Source organism: Emys orbicularis, chromosome 4 (assembly GCF_028017835.1).
Source record: "Emys orbicularis isolate rEmyOrb1 chromosome 4, rEmyOrb1.hap1, whole genome shotgun sequence".
NCBI lineage: Eukaryota > Metazoa > Chordata > Testudines > Emydidae > Emys > Emys orbicularis.
In genome coordinates, this window is record NC_088686.1 from 140873304 (window position 1) to 140881210 (window position 7907).

Here is a 7907-nt window from a genome sequence, read left to right on the forward strand (position 1 = left end):
CCTCCCTTCAGTCTCTAAATGTGCACTCCACTGTCATTCTGCAGCTGCTTCTGGCATAGCTAAACAGCTCCTTGCACCTATCCAAGTATCCATAAAAGGCTTCATAAGCTGGGAAGCAGAGGGGTAAACTCAGGGCAAGTTTACATCACACAATTAAGTTGACCTAAGTTATGTCGACATACAGCTGCCACCGTCATTAAATGGCTTTTGCATGTCCACACTATGCTCCGTGGGTTGGTGGTGCACGTCCTCACTACTAGTGCTTGCATTGGTGCGGAGAGCAGTGCACCATGGGTAGCTATCCCACTGTGCAACTTGCCACCCATGGGAAGGGTTTGCAATGCCTCCTGGGAGCAAATGAGTCGCACAGGAGGACCAGGAACATGGTTTCTGTGTCTCATGATGCAGTTTTCTCCATCCCATAATTGTATCTGCATCCAATAATGTTTCGTGCCTCTTTTCAAAAGCACCTCCAACCCGCGCGTCGGCCATCTCTGTGAGAAGCATGGATCCTGCACAGCTGTGCGCTATTGCGATGAGCGTTGCGAGCACGGGGCGCCTGATCCTGCAGTATTTGCAGAGCCACCAAAGGAGCCGCGGGGAACATGGACATTCCTTGGAGGCTAGCTTGCTGTGGGACACAGTAAGAAACCATTCAAGGTTGTCATTGGCATTCACTGAGCAGCTGCAGACATGGCACGAGGAACCGAACACCGCCGAGGTCCATAGTGGTCCTCCAAGCAACAGTTCCATTTGTCATTGCAGGATGAGGTGCAGAGTTTGCAGAGTTTCTAGTGGTCTTGTCATCGTGGACCTTCTCAGACCACCCTACATTAATACCGATGAACCTTCTACGGGGATCAGCCAGACCTTGCAGCACCGTGCAGAGAGACCCCTTATTGTTGATGAATTCTGAGTCCTGGGGTTGAGACAAAAATAAGCATGTGGGTCCCATCACTACCCCGTATACAACTTGAGAACCCCAATCATGCAACTCCAGCAATAAACCCCTGAGCATCTCCAAGCTTTATGACCTAGGGCAACAGCACATTCTGAATAGCACCACTGCACCTCCATGACAATAGCCCCAACAGTTGATCTACCAACACCACACTGGGCAGTTGCTGACCGGTAGCAATCAGGGTGTGGCGAGCTTCCAAATACCACTAACCATGTACCTGGGTCCAGCGCTGCAGCTGTGGGGTGAGCTCAGCACAGATTTTTAAGAAAGTCACCTCTGATATCCTGAAGTTCTGCCGCCACTTCTGGCCTCCCAGGTCTGCATCTCTGTCCCATCATGGCTAGTTGGCCACGCCCAGAAACAGCAGCCCACCACGGGAAGCCGCTCCAGGAAAAGTTCATGCAGAAGTGACTGCTTGATTTCAGCCACCTCCTCTCCAGGTGCCTGCATTGCACTGCCCCAGAAACCCTTGCCCAATTTGAGATACATGGGAAGCAACTTGTTTGTCAGGATCACAGCACTCAGCAGTGTTTCCACTACGCTGGGTGACAGTGAAATGCCAGAAGAATCATGGGATGCAGTGAGAGGAACTAATTAGTTGGGAATTAATTCGTTTGACCCCAAGTTCCAGAATCCCAGTGCCTTGGGGTAGCTATCCCACAAAGCACAGTGGGGAAAAAAATACCAGACTGCATAGAGCCTAGTGGAGGAGTATTGCACCAGGGGATGTCTGCCCTGAATGCTGAGGGCTTATTTGGAGCAATGCAGTGGTGTGTGGGCATGATGATCCCAAAGAGAAGTACATTAACCTGGGGTGACGCGGTGTGGATATGCCACTCGCATAACAGTTGTTCAGGACGACTTAACGCAGATCGACATAACCCCAAACAACTTTCAAGCATGGACGTATGCTTAGGTACATACAAGACTCCTCATTCCGATGGGATCTGAGCACCGCAATCTTTAATATATTTATCCTCACAACACATTTGTGAGTTGGGTAAATGCTAGTATGCCCACTTTACAGATGGGAAACTGAGGCACGGAGAGACTAAGGCATTAGCTTCATTAGAAAAAAAGATGTGTTCTTAACTTGAGTTAGCTAACATGAGGTGAAATCCTAATGAAGACAAGGCAGTTTGTAGTTTTCACACAAGTTTGCAGGACAAGGTAAACCTTAGACTAAGAACACACGTTGATTCCTCATGAATACACACCTTAAATGTGTATTCACTAGGGTGACCAGATGTCCTGATTTTATAGGGACTGTCTTGATATTTGGGGCTTTGTCTTATATAGGTGCCTATTACCCTCACCCCCGTCCTGATTTTTCACACTTGCTTTCTGGTCACCCTAGTATTCACCTTCAAGTACATAAAAGGTTGTTACAAGGAGGAGGGAGAGAAATTGTTCTCCTTAACCTCTTAGGATAGGACAAGAAGTAATGGGCTTAAATTGCAGCAAGGGCGGTTTAGGTTGGACATTAGGAAAAACTTTCTAACTATCAGGATAGTTAAGCACTGGAATAAATTGCCTAGGGAGGTTGTGGAATCTCCATCATTGGAGATTTTTAAGAGCAGGTTAGACAAACGCCTGTCAGGGATGGCCTAGATAATACTTAGTCCTGCCTTGAGAGCAGGGCACTGGACTGGATGATCTCTTGCGGTCCCTTCCAGTCCTACGATTAGTGTCAAAGCACTGACTTGACCCTAGGCTTCCCAAGTCTGAGGCAAGGGCCCCTACCCACTAGACCAACCAGGAAGTTCTAATTTGTGTGCTGTTAGGCGGATCTAAAGTTAAGAGGAAAAGAGCCTATTTGCTTCACACAAGCTATCCTTGGTCTAATATGAAGAGCAACACCATTATGAAGGGGTCTCTCCTGCTGTCAAAGAGAGGAGATGCACACAATAATGTACATTACCCAGTTGCTAGACAGATGAACCAAAGTCAAATCTTTGGGAATTCAAGATACCACTAACACCAGGAACTTAGTAGGCTGTTAAAAGGGTGAGACATTTCTTTGGATAGTGAGAACACCCACTCTTACATTAGACAGGGTATGTACCCTATAAATATTATATACTTGCTGGGGTGAGTGACAGCTGGGAGGGTACCATCTGCAACACCTAAGCCTAAAGCCTTGAACACCTTCCTGTAGAGAGACCCAAGCATCTAGGATCCAGGCTCTGCTCGTTAGCCTCGTATATTTTCCAGAAGGCACTGAGAGAGCCCGATGATGAGAATGGTACAAATGCCTACACAGACAGACCAGCTAGATCCAGAAATGGTGACTACAGAACATCAGGGCGAGAGGCGGAGAAACAGCCCTTAATTGACTTCAGACTCTGCAGTTGGTCTCTGCAGGGCCTGTGGATCTCAGGCCTTATGTTTCCTGACTGGCACGTCTGAGAGTTTGCATCCATACAGTCTTTCTTGCCAGCGCTACCTCTCTCCATCCTCTTTGAAAGGCAAAAAGGATGCTTGTATTGACACTGACAGGGTGCCCTTTCTCCAAACAAATCTGAGTCTCTCTCTCCCTTGCTCATTTTCATTGCATCCTGGAAAAGGCAGCTACCAGCAGAGGGGTGGGCAGCAGGTCTACAAGCCACTGCAGAGCTCCTGGAGGGCTCTGTTATCCAGTAAGGGGGTTGAGTCCAGATACCCGGGATGGACTGTGCTCTCAAAGAAGAGGCAAGGAAAGGCAGGTTCATAGGGAATGTGGAACATCAATCAGACCCACATTAGAGATACCACCTGCTGCTGTACTAATGTCAAATATTATAACCTAAGCAGCACTGGCCCTGGTCACTACTTGGATGGTTGAGCTGCTGTGAAAAGCCAGGATAGTGTAGGCAATAGAGCTGGTGATCCAGCAGGCGTCACCCTTCCTTCTGAGTTAGTACAGAAGAAGTGCCCCGCCCCCTGCATGCCCTGTGCTGCTGCAGTAAGCTGAGACCTAATGCCAAGGGGATGGGCCACTAGTGGTCATCAAAGGTTCCATATTATGTTCCCAGGGGAACTGCCAGGGTGTGAAGCACAGGCTTTGTGCCCAGTACTAGCATAAGCTGGGAAACCATTTAATTCTTTTAGCTTGTTATAAGAGAGTCTGTGCCCGTGAATGGGAGTTTGGGGTTGGAAATGGCCTCTTAACCCTAGAAATTTCGGCGGTGGATACAGAATTCAGTCTGCTCACTCGTAAGAGTGTCCTCTGGGAAACCAAGCTCCTCTCAAACCCTGCTCCCTTGTATGGATTGCTTAAATCAAAGCCTAACCGTGGAGGAGCAGGCTGGCTGGGCCCCCTGGATGGGGGCTCTTCATTGAGAAAAAAAATCTAACTACAAGTCGTGCACCTTTGAAATTTTCTTGGTGTCAGTCACTGTTCATCGGTCTAGTCCATTTAGATGGCAAACTCTTCCCAGCCTGGATCACGTCTAACTCTGTTTGTACAGCACCTAGCACAAGGGGGGGCAGTCTTGACTGGGGGCTCTAGGCATTATTACTATGGAAACAATAATAATAGCATGGCAAGGCATGCGGCAGGATAGGGTTGAGGGGCAGCAGAGCTGGAGCCAAAGAGTGAAGTAGCCAGGGGTGCTGCAGGGCCGGATTCAGGTGCATTGGCAGAGCTGCAGTGGAGCCCAAGACTGGATTAGATGGGTGGCATTGAGGTGCCCTGCAGAGTGGGGTGGTAGTGGGGAAGGAAGGCCAAGGGGGAAGGTGGCAGAGGGTTATCAGGGGATGTGGCAGATCAGAATGGAGATGTCTCCATCAAACAGTGCATGGGAAGCTTGCATGGCACCTATATGACATCTACAAATTGGCCGTAACCAGTGGTTCTAATTAGAAAAATGCTGCTTGAGAACTTCTTACAGCCAAACGTCAGTGATTTAGAATTTTGAATTAGGCTTGTTACGGATGGACTAGCCAATGAACAGTACAAACAGGGATGACTTGTTGATTTGCTTTGTATATTTTGACACGTGATGTTGATAATTTGGTGTCAACAGTTTATAAAGCTTTAACTTTTTCAATCTCTCGGTTTACTCTCATGGAATAATTATCTGACCCTCCCCCACCCCACCCCATCATTTCATGCAGCTGAGATAATTTAAATCAATCAAAATTGAAAAAATGCTAACAATAAAGATTGATACTATCCATTAAATTATATAAAAAATTGAATTTTGCCAAGCCTCATTATAATATTGCTTTCCAAAAATCCAAAGGTCATGATGGGGGTGAGAGGGTTAATTCTCTCTGGACCTGCCTCTTCACCCATGATCTCACTTTTCCTAGTAATAGTTTTTTCAACCCAAACAACATTCTTGAATCGAGATTTGAGAGAGTCTGAAGAGAGAGACGGTCACTCGGAGACAATGCGGCTACGGGGAGCAGCCCCAGCGCCGCTCCCGGAAACTCTGACTCCAAGGAGAGTTGTTTGGTTGGTGTTTTATAAACGACGCTTGTGTTTCAGTGGAAAGTCTTTGCCACCTAGGATCCCCAGACTCTCTCGGGTCACACTGTTTCCATGGGAGATTCTTTAATGTTTACCCTCAAATGAAATAAATAAGTGACTTAAATTCTCAGCCTGGAGTTTTCTAGAATAGGAGTGGTGCAACGGGAGAACCCCTTGCTAGCAGGGTGCACTGGCGCCACTCTGCTTCCAGCTGCTCACTCGGCTTGGCTTCCAGCACTGGGGAATGATAGTTTGCTGGAGCAGCCTCTGACTTGTCCCACGGTAATTATAGCTCAGATCCTGAGGGTAATTAGCACTCCCTTCTCCCAGGAACTGGGGGGGTTGAAGACAGGCTGGAGGCATCGTCTCCTCCCTCCCGCAAAAGCCTGGACTCAGTAATGAGAGTCCCAAGGCCTCATCAAGGAAGGAAGGTCTCTCCAAACCCACCTGGCTTGACCCATTTCAGAGCCATTTGCTCGAGGGATTTCAAAGTGGAACCTCCATTGTTTGCCCTAGAAATCCACTTCCTCACCAGCACCACTGGGCCCAGGAGAGGAGAGGCTGGGTCCCAGGCCAGGGAGATACTCTGCAAGCACAAGACAGGATGGATGTGAAGAGGATATAATCTGAGTCACGGGATTTTTAAAGTCTGACATCTCACGAATCAGCCAAGTTGCTACATACAGCATGGGAAAGCTGGGGCAACGGGGTGTGGCATGAGATTCTAGCCTCGGAGGGTCATACGATGCCATCATCCCATCAATGGCCCCTGGGACCGAATAAAAATACAAGCCATTTGCCAGGCCAGGTGAGAGGGTTTCCAGGATCCTCAGCATCCCCACTCTTCTGGGATGCTGTATTCAGATGATCCTCCTCTGTCTGAAAAGAACTGGCTGTAACTCTGGAGAACTGCCACATACTCCATCAGGCTGGCTTATCCATCTCTCTGTCTATCTACCTAATCTTCATCCTTCCTGTCTTCCTTCCATTTTTCCTTAGCACCCATCACCCTGGAACCTAACTTTGGCCTCCTCATCGCTCCCAGCTGGTTTGGACTGTTATCCTCATAATAAGAGTGACCCTGGATACCCTTTATGTACAAAGAGAAAGAGTAACAATACCCAAGGGGGGAGGACTCACGGTGCCAAATCTACTTGAAAAGGGTGGGTCCCTAATTGAGGAAAGTTACGGGTGCAGCAGCAGCTTCCAATGGCTCTCCCAGTCGTCAGGGTGCATTAGCGAGGCCGTGCTGCATAGCCGGGAACAAACGCCGGGCACTGTTAATACCGAAGGAGCTAAACAGAAGGTCAGTTATTAGCATGTAGAGAAACAACTTTGAGAAGAGAGGAGCCAAGGGAGGCATTTGCACAAGATTAGCCACGTGCAAATCCATTCAGGAGCACAGTAAGTGAATTGCCAGTCGTGCTTATTTCTGGGAGGTGGCTGGGTTTTTCCAGGATCCTGAAAGTAGAATAAAGAAATGCGAATGCACCCACCTGGTGCAGCTGCATTTTCGGGGACTCGCATTTCCCTCGTGTGGTTTATGCTGTCACCCTGGATAACCCTGTACGGCTGAGTGCAGTTTGTTTTCTTTATAGTACTTCACAGGCCTGTGTCTCAATTACTCGGATCCTGTGCTTGGGGAAGGGTGTGTGGCAGATGGTCAGGATTTGTGCATCCCATATTCTAGGACTGGTCAGGACCTGCCCAGCCTCTAGGGTAGGTTAGAGCAGCCACAGGGCTTATCTACTCTTGAAATGCTATAGTGGTACCGCTGCAGCTGCACCTCAGTATAGACACTTCCCCTCTCCCTTCGGTGTAGGTAATCCATCTCCCCGAGAGGCCATAGCTGGGTCAGTGGAAGAATTCATAGAATCATAGAATATCAGAAGGGACCTCATCTAGTCCAACCCCCTGCTCAAAGCAGGACCAATCCCCAGACAGATTATTGCCCAGATCCCTCAGTGGCCCCCTCAAGGATTGAACTCACAACCCTGGGTTTAGCAGGCCAATGCTCAAACCACTGAGCTATCCCTCTCCCGCTCCATCAACCTAATGCTATCTACACGGGGGGGTTATGTTGGCTTTTTCACACACCTGAGCGACATAGTTAAAATGACGTAATTTTCTAGTATAGACCAGGCCTAAGCTATGCCCTGGGAATCAGAGGCTAGCCCTAGACCAATGCATTCTGTCCATGTATCCTAAGCAGGGGGCTGAGAGTAGGGCTTATGTAGAGGTCTTACACCAGTTCTGCACAGGCTGGGGGTATGCTCAGCAGGCTGGTTCAAAACCCTTTGAGGCTTTGTATGCTACCAGGATGGCATTTAGATGCCTTCATGTAACTGGCAATCAGGCCTAAGCCTCTGTGTGACCTAATGGTAGGGATTTTTGCCTTTTCCTTATCTTCCCATCTCCTGGGCCTTGCTTCCTGTGGGTAAGCTTGCCGTAGAGTTGCGTATGAAGCCCTGTTCTGAGGGATGTCTATTT